Raw genomic sequence first — 12,846 nt, forward strand, 5'->3', positions numbered from 1 at the left:
AAAAAATGTAAAATACTTGCTCAGTATTTAAGCTTGATAATTTCTTGCTCTGCCATCTGGTTATTACCTATTATTAGCGAGTAGCAGAGACATCATATATAAAGGTAGGCATGAAGTCAGGTAGAGAAATGGAAAGCCTGAGCTGCTAAATATTTTAATTCTAGTGGTGTATTGTGGCACCAACTCTTTGGCTTTCCATCTTTGGCCAGAGGCTGTGGTATGAGACCGGTTCCAGTAGTACCACGCACCAGAGCAAAGCCTTCTCTCCTGTGTTGTACAGCCCAAAGGCTTTCCTGCCACATCTCACTGCTCTTGAATGGGACATGAAAAGCTCCAGGCTGTTCAGCACTCCAGCTGTGGGCCCTGACTGGTGTGACACTTCTGGAGGGGTCTGCTTTGATGTAGCTGGGGCAATGGTTAGTGACCTATTTCAGAGTCAGTAGCAGATGAACACACTGCCTAGTAGCTCTTGTCAAGGCTACTGCACTAGTACGTGTAAAAGGACCAAGCTCAAAGCTGATTTTTCCTCAAAGAAATGACAGCCTTAAAAGAATATAGGCTATTAATGGGTACAAGTAGAATACAAGGAAATGAGTCTCTTGTGTTCATCAGGGTAAGGCAGTGATAGAGTTGCCTTGTTTGTTTTTACGACTGACAGATGGGACAATAAGATTTCCACTGCAATATTCACATCAGTACTTCGTTGCCTTCCTTAACTACTGCAGGTTTTTTAACTCTCAATTAACCATGTCAGCTAAAGGTTTGAAAATATGCTTAACTGAGTGTGCTGGGTTGACCCTGGGTGGAAGTCAGATGCCCACCAAAGCTGCTCTGTCTCTCCCCTCCTCAGCTGAACAGGTGAGAGAGAATAGAATGAAAGGCTTGTGAGTAGACATAAGGACAGGGAGAGGTCACTCACCAGTCACTGTCATGGGCATAACAGCTTCAACATGGGGAGATCAAATCTGATTAGGGTAATGAAAAGTAAACCCAAATCTCAGAATACATTTCCTCCTTTTCTTCCTGGGATTAGCTTCAATGCTAATTTTGTCTGCCTCCTTCCCCTCCAGTGGTGGAGAGGACAGTAAGTGGGGTCTGTGGCCAGTTCATCACACATTTTCTCTGCTGTTCCTTTCTCCTCAGGGGCAGACTACTCAAACTCTTCCTCAGCTTGGGGTTCTTCCAGCAGGAGACAGTCTTTTCCAAACTTCTCCAACAGGAGTCCTTCCCACACGCTGCTGTTCTTCATGAACTGCTCTAGTGTGGGTCCCTTCCATGGGGTGCAGTCCTGGTGCTCTGGTTTTTATACAGAGAATGATGTTCCATGGTATGGAATATCTCTTTGCCCAGTTCAGTCAGCTGTCCTGGCCATGCTCTCTCACAGCTTCTTGTGCACCTGCTGACAGAGTCTGGGAAACTTGAAAAGTCCTTGACTTGGATAAGTACCACTTAGCAACAACGAAAACATTGGTGTGTTATCAACGTTAGTCTCTTACTGAATCCAAAACTCAGCACTGTATAGCTACTGAGAAGAAAATTAACTCCATCCTAGCCAGAATCAGGACACCAATACATATGAGTTTGCTGTTCCATGTGCTTGGCAGCCCTAAATCACTGGACACGGGGAATGATGAATTGTTTTGATTAACAGGAAGCAACTAGGATACATTGTGTCCTATTCTAAACAAATGATGTCAGACCCTTCCACTGTGTCCTGGTTTTTAAACAAACTTAAACAACCTAAAACCATTGCTAATTACAGATTCAAGCCACAATGTTCGGATGAGATCTCTGTGTGTGGTCAGTCTTCTCTTTTGCATGTGGAGAAAATATGATTCAGCATTTTGTAAAAGTGAGCAGACAAAACAAACTTAACAGATGTGTCTGGAGGGTTTTTTTTATGATAGCTTTCTTTCAAGTGGACATTACCGGATAGAAACCTTGTAGTTTTACTTTGTTTTAAAACCTATGTAGTTTTACTTTGTTAGTCCCAAACACAGCAGCAGAAGAGCGTTGGAAGAACTGAAAAATCTTTCTCAAATTCTTGGAGTAAAACATTTCACATATTTGTTAAAAAGTAGTATCAGACCAACAACTATGTCTTCCTCTTCCAGTTTTGAATACTGTGAAAGAATAAGTTCTAGGAATGAAACATACTGCAGTTTTGAGAAGATTGTAAGAAGCTGTCCCAATAGCTCATGTGTTCAACTTCTGTGCTCAAAAAGGAGCTTTGTGTACTTCTGGTGAAATGCTATATCCTTAGACGGACTGAAACCTCTGTTGTCCTAAACTGTCATCTTAGACATCTAAGGCATGTTAATTTAACATGCTAAATGTTATACTAGAATCCTTAAAAGTTAAAAGTTCTGGATTTCTGAAATTTGATTCTGAAATCAGTTAAATGTGTAGAGACTGAGATCATAGGCAGGTAACTGCTCATCACTGAGAGTTAAAAAATGCTGCTCATAAACATGGTGTGAAAACTGGATACCATGCTAACACATGGCAATTTTATATAAAGTTCTTATGGATGGATCTAATGAAGTATTTCAGAGAAGATGAGAATTTCTTCCCCATCTTTGAATGCAGGCACTAAGATTTAAGGCACATTAGTTTCTTCTAATTCAAAAATAGTAGATAATTAGAAGGGAGTATATAATACGTTTCAGTCAAGTATGTTCTCCACTACTACAGTCTTTACCAAAATGAATAATAAAAGCATACTTTATTTCAAAACTTTAAGATTAAATGGAGTCTGTGTTTTTAGGAAAGCACTGTAATTGGGAGAAAGAAGTGTAAGAGTAAGACATCAGTTTTTATGGTGTACTTATTGGTGTTATTTACATCTATTCTGAGAAATATTCCTGTTTGTCGAATATAAGGCACATCAAATGAAACTACTAGGTGATAAAACCAGAAAAAACCTGCTCTTTGCACACTATGTTGCAGAGCTGTAGAGATCATTCTGCAGGATGTTATGAGTATAAAAAATTCAAACAAGCTCAGAAAACAGTTGAGTAATTTCGTGGAAGAAAACTCTACTGGGCGTTATTAATCATGCAAGCATCACATCTGGCTCCAAAAGTCTTCCACTCTCAAGTTCTGAACACTCTTATTACTCATAGGAAATGTTTATTTGTTTCTACTATTCATAAGCATTTGTTAGGGGTAGGAAACTGTAGTAGATACGCCTTTTAGACTCTGATCTGGCAGTCATTTTTTGTGTTGAGTATCTTCTGAGAACTGGAATGGTTGTTGCCTGCCTTGGCCTGGGAGAAATCTATTTTTGAGACAGGAAAAACAATCAAAAAAGGTCCTGAGTAAAGCTATTTGCATTGTTTCAGAATGGTACAAACAGAATTCATAACTTTCATGAGCAGAGTTCCATTAGTATTACCCAAATGAGCTGTAAACCTGGGGAAAGGTCTGCTCCATATTTGAAGGGCTCAGGAGATCCTCTCTAGCTGTTCCCTCACCTGCAGGAGAGAGAGCACGCACTGCATTGATAATGTGCCCTCAAACACCCGATTTGTCTCTCCTTGCATTCCTTCTCCTGTTCTCTGCTTTCCAAGTTCTTTCCATTTGTCATCCTCAGCGCAGTGAACCAGCCTGGTTTTGCTTTTCTCACTGGCCTCCATCCTGTTAAAAGCTGGCAGTCTGTTATCTCTGCCACCTGCCTGCCCTTTGTCCCTCGCTGCCTTGTCGGGGTGCCGCAGGGAAGGGTGAGCCGTGTGTGTGTGGGCTGCTCCCCCTGTGTTATCTGCAGCATCTCGCACTCCGGGGCGGTGCTGGTATCTCGCTGCTATTATCTCGGCACAGCGCCTCTCTCCTGCTGCCCTGCCGCGCTCACAGTCTGGCAGTCTGTAATTCTTTGCGCCTGCACCCCCAAAAAGCTTGCAGAATAACACAGTTCACACATACCTCAATGTTTATGTAACTGTAGATGTAGCTGGAGTTTTCCTGAAGTCTTTCTATAGGGATAACCGCGGCTGTTTGCACTGGAGCTCTGGGGACTTGGTAGCTGGGAAAGGATAAACTTGGAAAAGGGGTCGAGCCCAGAGCTGGGTGGAGAACATTCCTGGTGGAAAAAAATTGAGATTTAAGGAAGAAACGTGAGACTGAAGAACAATATATTTATTTTCAAAAAATGCTTCACCCAAAAGTAGAATCTTCAGAATTTACAAAAGCTGCTCGTGGGCAGGCAGTAAGGCAGAAATGAAAACTGACAGGACCTGTCAAGTAGGCTGCTGGGGAGGCTCAGTCCCTGCCTGCTCTACTCATCAGCCATCAGCCTGCCTGCAAGGGGCTTGTCAGATTCATCTTTCTATCCATAGCAAGTGAAGTTGATGTGTTTTTTGCTTGTATATGTTTGGTTGGTTGGTTGTTTTCTGTGTGTTGAGGGAGAGCTGTTTATAAACATGGGAAGTAGATTCTCAACAGCAAACTTCATCCCTGGCTTTACTCTACCAGCCACTTTGTAGCTTGGTGACTTAACACAGGTATTTTTTTTTAATTATTATAAGGATTTGAATGTTTTCTTTTCACTTTTGCCATATAATTATGTTTATCTTTGAACTATATCTTAGAAAAGAGCTGCAGCAAACTCCCTAGATTATTTTTATAAGATGATTTGGGTTGGAAGAAACCTTAAAAATCACCTAGTTCCAAGCCCCTAAAGCTTTAACTTTAGGCTGAACTGTCCAAAATAGTTTGAGGGAGAGCAAGGACTTTGTCTCATCTGTATTGTAGTTTACATTAAGTTGTCTTAAGGAATCTTGAAATGCAAGTGAAGAATCAACAGAGGTTCTGGGAGACTTGTGTGGTTTTACATACCTGCCTGAAAAAAGCAAGAGAATTAAAAAAAAAGGAGTGTCTGGAAAGCAGTCACATCCACAGTTTTTCCTTTCTCTCTGTAGCTGGCTTTCCTGTTCCTTCTTATGAAAGGTCAGAAATTACAGGTAGCTGTTGAATGCATTGTATTATGGAGAAGAATTACACTTTCTATGTTTTTTTATTGTAGCTTATATTTGTGTGAGGCACCGTATATGCTGCGAAAGTGTAAATTTAGATGGCAGTGAAAGCTAAAATTTTCTTCCATTGTGGGAGATGGGGTTGTTTAGCCTAGAGAAAAGGAGGCTCAGGGGGGATGTTATCGCTCTCTACAGCTGACTGAAAGGAGGCTGTAGTGAGGTGAGGTTACTCTTTCCCTGGTAACAAGCAATAGGACAAGGGGGAATGGCCTCAAGTTGCACCAGTGGTTGGGTATTAGGAAAAACTTTGTCACAAAAAAATTGTCAAGCATTGAAACAGGCTGTCCAGGGAATCCTCATCCCTGGAGGTTATTAAAAGATATGTAGTTGTGATGCTTAGGGACATATTTTATTGGTGGCCTTAGCAGATCTGGGTTAGTAGTTGGACTTGGTGGCCTTAGAAGTCTTTTCCAACCTTAATCATGACTACATGACTCTAGAATATAAAGTCTCTACTGGGTGTGTTGGCTAGAAGGTATCTCCCAATAAAAGTCATCATGCCATTATCTGTGTTATAGGTAGTGCAAACTAAAATTATGTTCTATTTGTGCTGTGAAAACTGCATTTGACATACTTTTTGTTAGCAGCTTAGGAAATGCAGTATGAAGTTTGGGCCTCTCTGACCATCTGCTCTCTCAAATCCTTCAGTATCCTGTTAGGTTTCTGCATCTTCTGGCAATGATTCTTGAGTGTTTGCCTTTTCAGTAACAAACCTAATTGCTTGTGTGTTTCATTTCTTCCTTTTGTCTTTTACAAAGTCATTCAGGAACAATCCTTACTTTTCTAATGTCTTTATTATTATCTTGTTGCCCATTTTTCATCCTTTCCATTGAGGAAAATATCTTCATGCCTCTTAATTGAATCTTTTCTTTTTCTTCTGTATCCTCCACTGCCAGGAGATGTTTGGAACAAACCACTAGTATCCTTGGTGGCTGGTTTTGTCTCATAACAGCTTTATGGTTTTGCATTCATTTTCTTGTATAATTAAGCATCTGATTCTTTTGACTGTCATGAAAACATGATCAGAGGCATTCTCCATAAGCCTGTGACAGTTCTGCCCAAACTCACATGGAGTTGATGAACTATTAACCATCTTATGATTTTCTTTGTCAATTATGTCTGCTTATTGCTGAGGAAGATTTGGATATATAAGAAAAATACTGTGTAAAGCACTAATATGCTTTGTATAGCACTGGAAGAAATACTACCCAAGGGTTAAATTAACTTTAGTACATAAAAGCAGACTTGTTTAGATTTTTAAGTTTCTTCTTAAGCACTACCCTTCCACAAAAGGACTCATGGCATAGTGGTACTTTTCATTATAAAGGCATTATTTCCAAGGTGCCAACATTACTCCAGCCTGACAGAAGGAAATATAGATGTCAGTATATACATTTCACCTGTTAGGGATGGAGAAAGTGTTTTTATTAGTAGTATTTTTGCAGATGTGTTTATGTGATCTGGAAAGTTAATTTACCAATCCAGTCACCGTTTGTATCATGTATATATTGTGGTAGGGGAATTAAGCAAAGGCATAAGGTCTGAGTGTCCTGTATTTGGGGAACTTGACCAGCACTGACTGTGTCAGGATCCACAGGCCACCTAATCAGATAAATGTTTCAAGAGGAAAAATGAATCAAGGTGATTCAAGTTGCTGTTTCAGAGCATGATTAACACACAAAAATGAAATAAGATACTTTCACATATTTTGAACCTCAATCTCCCCTTATATGCTTCTAAGTTTTATTCTGCTGCTAAAGCCAGTAACAAAGTTTTGGCCACTTTGTTAAATGGAAATTGTCAGTATATCCAGGTCTATCAAGCATGTCTTTTAAGAGAGGAACAACAACTTAAAAAAGCAACAACAACCTTCTTGAAGTTTCTCCCCCTTGCAAAATTAGTCTACATTCATCCCACAATCCTGCTTCCCTACCAGGGAATTGGAAGTGATAAGACAGTATCTTTGGTGGTAAGAAGTTATAGTGGTGAGATGAATGGCAGACTGGCATTGAAAGGCAAAATTTCAGATGTATTTTCTAAGAGCAATGTTTCTTTAATCATATTTTCTTTTATTTACTTGTACTTGATTGAAGCAATCACTTTTAAATGCTTTTTTTATTGCAGTTTTTTTCCTTAAGAAAAAAAATGAAACAGTGAGCCATGCATTATTAGTCGATTTGGGGCCATTACCAACTTAAGTTAAATGGCTAATAACAGTAAGTAAAAATACAAATAAGCTACAAAAGCTACTAGAGGTTCCCAGTTAATGAGAAACTTACTAGAGCTTGATGCTGCCCCCAGATTCATGAAGTGGAGGGCAATTTGACTTTTCAAAAATGTTGGGTACTGACAATAAATACTTTCCCCATCCTCAGGCCATCAGCTTTGACAAAAGGCCCGCTCTTCCTTTCCCCTCCCCTCTCCTCTCTCCAGTTAGAGAAGCTGAAGGTCTCCACTGCTGCAGCTCATACTGTGGCCACGGTGAAACTGCACTTTCCAAAGTCAGAGAGCCTGTTCACTGAAGAGTATTTACATGGATTAATCAGATACACAGTTGCTGCATGGATCAAGGGCTAAGTCTGCATCATTACCTCTACCACCAGAATATCCTGGAATTAGGGCAAAAGGATGGGACTGATTCCCAGCAGCTGAAAACCAGTTACACCTGGGTCAAAAGCAGGTGACACCTGAAGAATATGATGCAGTGCAACCTTACCCAGCTTGTAACCAGCCAGTTTGGGGTAGGGGAAGGAAATCCAGCCTGGGAGTCAGGGCTGCTGTTGGCAGAGACTAAAACAGGCTGGAGAACAGGCCAACAAGAACTTCATGAAATTTAGCAGGGTTCAGATGGTGCGCAAGGACAAGGAGCCAGGGAGGCAGAGGTGTGGGCTGCCCAGGGTGGCTGTGCCAGCTCTGCTCTTCTCTGGGGGGTTCCAGCACTGTGGAGGCACAGACCTAAGCAGCCCTGTCTGACCTTGGATCAAGGACCTTCTCATACCTCCAGAGCAAGTTATCCTGCAATCCCACCAAATTCAGTGCGGATTGCACATATTATGCACATTTTACAGGGCAAGTAAATTGACTTGCTTTTCCTGATCAACAAGGACACAACTCAAATTTCAGCCCAAGATTGTGGCTGTTCAGAATATTCCAGATGAAAATCATAAATTGTTAACGGCTCTTCCCAGCCTTCAGAAATATTTCAAGGTGTTTTCTATACTGAAAAAAATATGTCAATATGTCAGCTATGCAAAATACTGCCAGCTCATTTCTGAAAGGAAGCAAGAGCTATCTACTTATGGCACTAGTATAGAAAGATCCAAGAAGAACAGTTAAGATAGTCAGACCCTGGCAAAATGGGATGAAGATCCAGTGTCATCTACAAATTCATGATTTCTGCCCATTTCAAATTCGCATCTACCTATCTTGGTCAGAATTGACCAAACAGCTTTTCTAGGGCTGCATTTGATTTCAGGAAAAAATATTATTTTAAGGAGTATTTATTTCTGTGGCCCTATCTCCAGGAAACATGGGTTGTATAGTAGCAACTTTTCTAAGGTGAAGATTTCTTGCTGTAAATTAATCATCACATCTAGCTCTGCACACAATGAAATAACCACCAAAACAGGAAAGGTGTATCAGCTATTTCCCTTCATCAGTTTTATCACAGTATTCAAAATGGATATTGTAAGCTGCCTAAACATTACCATTCTTTATGTGGCATTTTTTTTTCCTCTTGAAACATTTATCTGATTAGGTGGCCTGTGGATCCTGACACAGTCAGTGCTGGTCAAGTTCCCCAAATACAGGACACTCAGACCTTATGCCTTTGCTTAATTCCCCTACCACAATATATACATGATAACCTTGATGTTAATCACTTCCTGTGTCTGTATTGTAATGCATAACACTGCTTATTATTGTACCGCTTACTTTTTTATTTGCCTTGCCCCTGCTGAGATTGGGAACTTCACTAGCAGCATGCTATGGAGTGCCAGGTACCTAAAAACAAGTAGGACATACAGTCCATGCCATGAATAATTTATAATCTAATCAGAAGCCAAACTTACCAAATCATTTCTTAAAGAATAGTAGGAAAAAGAGAACAAAAGCATGATTGTATCATGTAGGTGCAGGAACTGAACTGTTCACGCTGTTCAGCTTGGGAGTTCTTGGAAACTGTAGCAAGTCATAAGTAGACTAAGAAAAAAAAATGACACTGAGTGGGATGAGTCTACGTATACTACTATTCTTCATAATAGTAGTATTTCCACAAATTGCTTTCTTTTTGCCTTCCCTTCTGTGACATTATTCAAATTGTGCATGAACTTCAGAGGCTGCTACCTATTCTTCAATTTCTTTATACAACTCTTCAATGCTTTTCTGTTTTAAGTGAAAATATTTGAATTTTCTTTCTGCTTATTGTCACTAATGAACAATGACCTGAGTTCTTCCACACTACCTTATAATGTGATGTGTTTCTTTTTTAATGGGTGTTTAATTAACACAAAACATCTTTGTGATCTGGTTCTTAAAAAAATAGCTGACAGTGACTCTCCTTAGATAAAATAACAGAATAGAGCATCACTGATTTATCCACCATAGAGATTTAAGAAAAAAATAGATATCCAAACTGCTGAAATAATAGGTTGTCTGAAGAAACATCATCTATCTCTTCTGCTATTGATAAGGAAATACTTTTTCCCTGCATCTGTTAGAGTCCATCTGACTTTTTTATATTAAGTGTTGAAGAAGACAGCCTTGGAGAAATGCAGTGGTTTTGAGTGACAGGCTGTAGGCTTCATTTTTTTTCTGAAATGCAGATCTTGGTAACAGTTGCTAAGTTGTAAGGTAGAGGCTGTATGGCTTGCTCTTTAGACTGCTCTTTTGTTTGGAACTGGATGACTTGGACAGTTCAAGATTTCTGTCTTGTTTATGTATACAGACATCAATGACAAGTGGCATAAGTTGAAAAAGATTTTTGGTTACTTGCATAAATTGTGTGTCATTTCATAATACTGTACCTCAGTACTATATTTTCTTTTTCTTTTCTTTTTCCACTTAGTCCTGTAGTTAGTGGGAATGTGTGGTTGGTTCACCCACTAGTAACTGAGAGCTGGAGGAAGAAGGAGTTCGACAATATCCTAACTGATGCTTTCAAAGCAGATATTTTCAGGAAAAACTATTTAAATGCCCACAGAACATACTCAAATCCTAGCTTACCTGGGATGGAAAATAAAAAATAATAAGAAAAATATTATTCAAACCCCTCCATTTGATAAGGAAATAGCATTTTCTTGCATATCTATTTTGTTTTCTATACTTTTGGTGGAAGACAGCTGGAGTTGAGTGAATGAGTCTAAAACTGAGCTAAAACTGATGTACTCTGGCTGGTTCAAGGTAGGATGAATGCTGTTATTTGGGTAACTATATGGGCAAGATTTTGAACAACCCTTTTTTCTATTTCCCTGAACTAGATTATTTCATTTGGCTGCAATTAAACAGACTTTTGGTTACAGTAAGTGCAAGGAAAGTGTTCTTTGTGGGAAGGGCCATACATTTTTCTTGCCTTCTTAGTTTTTGATTGGTCAAGGAAGGGGTCTCAGGACCATACTTCTGTGCTGCACCAAAGAGTTTGTTTTGCTTGTAGCTGTACTGGTGAGATGGCCAGGTAAGAAGCAGGCTGTAGATATTGGCTCATATAATATACTAACTGAATTATATTAATATAGGAAATATGCAGGTAAACTCTTCCTTCCTGAAGATCTTCCTTCAGGTTTCTCTGCCTTATCACTCTGGTGTCTTCTAAAACGAACAATTCAATAGTTAATGCACTGTATCCTAGCTCTCAGAAACTAATAGTAAAATATTCTGGTATCTCCAGGTTTTCAGTAAATTCATAATTTTAGCAGTACATTACTGTTAACAAAGAGAGATATTTCAATTATATTCAGGTAACAAAGAGAGGTACACCTGACAAATGAGTAAAATGTGACTTGTTATCATGGATTAGTTTCACATGTCATACAATCATTTTTCAAGTGATTTTTTTTTAATGCAGATGTCGAAGCATAAGGGCTGCTGTTCTTATTAGTTATTTCTTACATGAAATAGTCTCTTTTTTCTTGTGTACTTGTGCATTAAATAAAATGTGCAGTAATAGAATAAGTGTAGAAAATACTTCACCCGCAAATTTCCTGTTCTCTTTACTTACCTTTTAATTATAATTCTTGTTACAGAATTAATAGGATAATTGATTCCTTTTAAAATGAGTAACAGAATGAAGCACTGTGCAGAGTGTGTCCCTGGTTAATAAATGATGCCCAGAACAGCATATGATGAATATTAGTTGGATAGTTTAATACAGTCCTAAGGAGGCTTACAAGCTACTGTGAGGAATAGAAAATATAAGAATAGAAGTTTATCTCTAACTTAACACATGAGGGAATAATACTTAGCATTTCTGTAAGGCTTTCCATTTGAGAAGTTTAAAGTGCTTTGCAGTACAAAAGATGAATTAATTCTCAGAATAGGCCTTGAGATTTTTGATTTTTTCTTACTTCCTTTTCTTTTATGCAAATGCTAGATTGTTTTTTTATATTTTAATTTGTCCTTGTGGGCAAGAAATGAATTATTTGTAAGATATTTAAATGCTGAAGAGTAGCAGGATTTTGCTCGCATATCCCTTTAATACAGATCATTAAATACAGAACCCTATAAAGTATTCCATGATACGATACACACATTTAATATTAAGGGAAAATCCGGTAATCCAGTTTGGCTACCTTAGTTCTGCCTTTGCTGTGGTAGGAGGCATGGGTATTTCCCCCACTTTGTGTCTGGCAGTGCCCTACCCTGTGGGTTGTTGGGAGTCCTTCGTTCCCATCACAGTGCACAAGGAAGCTGTGAGCACCTAAATGTTCCCCAAACGCTCGTGTGCTGCTTCATGGAAAACAGGGACTGGGAATCCATGTTGCTGGCCCATAAACTAATGCTAAAGTCTCATTTGTGGCTTTTCTTGGCTGGGTGGAAGTCCCATCAGGAAGCACTCACAGGAACTCCTCCAGCCTGCCAGGGCTTTGGAGCATGGTTATCATCCACCTGCTAAATGGTGACACTTCGGCAGTGCCTGTTACACAAACATTGACACTGTGTGGTTTGCTTTTAACTCAGGGTGATGCCATTAGGAAATGAGGTTATTAACACCAAAAATCTGTCAAGCTCCTGATTTGCAGTAATCTTCCTGCTGACAGATAAGAAGTGATTATTTATGTGAAGGTTCATAGTGACAGGATTTATTTTACATGTCTCGAAGGAAAAAACCAGTTTTCTGTTGCCAATAGAGAAAGGGAGTCTGTCATTTCTGTCAGATTCAAGAGAAAAAAAAAATAAACAGTATCAACTGAGATGAACCTTTATACATTTGAGATTATTTCTTCAGCTTTGTATCTGAAGTAAGCAATAGTAACAGAAAATAGCTTAAAATAAAATTCAACTATAATTGCTAATTTTTAGCTTGCAAATAAACTCGAGACACAATTCTATGTACAGAAAACAGTGATCTGGATATAAACCAGTTTTTACTAGTTTTCTAGTGAACCTTAGTGTTTGGTTTAAAAATTAAGTTTTTGTTTTATGGAAAGTTGCTTATACTGAATTCTGTCAGCAGTCCAGCATAACAGTAGACAGAATAACTGAAGGAGCCTAAAGCAGACATGGATCATTGTTAGTCAGATCTGCATGTTTGCTTAGATAAGGTTATGAACTAATCAGTGAAGAAGTAACTACAGTAGAACACCTTACATTTTTACCTAGA

General features: G+C 39.0%; 1 protein-coding gene across 1 annotated transcript in view; it reads left to right on the forward strand.

Moving 5' to 3' along the window:
- The window catches only part of MAN1A1 (mannosidase alpha class 1A member 1), a 140,095-nt gene that overhangs the window by 16,955 nt on the left and 110,294 nt on the right, over positions 1 to 12,846 (forward strand). The window lies entirely within an intron of this gene.

This window comes from Molothrus aeneus, chromosome 3 (genome assembly GCF_037042795.1).
Source record: "Molothrus aeneus isolate 106 chromosome 3, BPBGC_Maene_1.0, whole genome shotgun sequence".
In the NCBI taxonomy this organism is placed as follows: Eukaryota; Metazoa; Chordata; class Aves; order Passeriformes; family Icteridae; genus Molothrus; species Molothrus aeneus.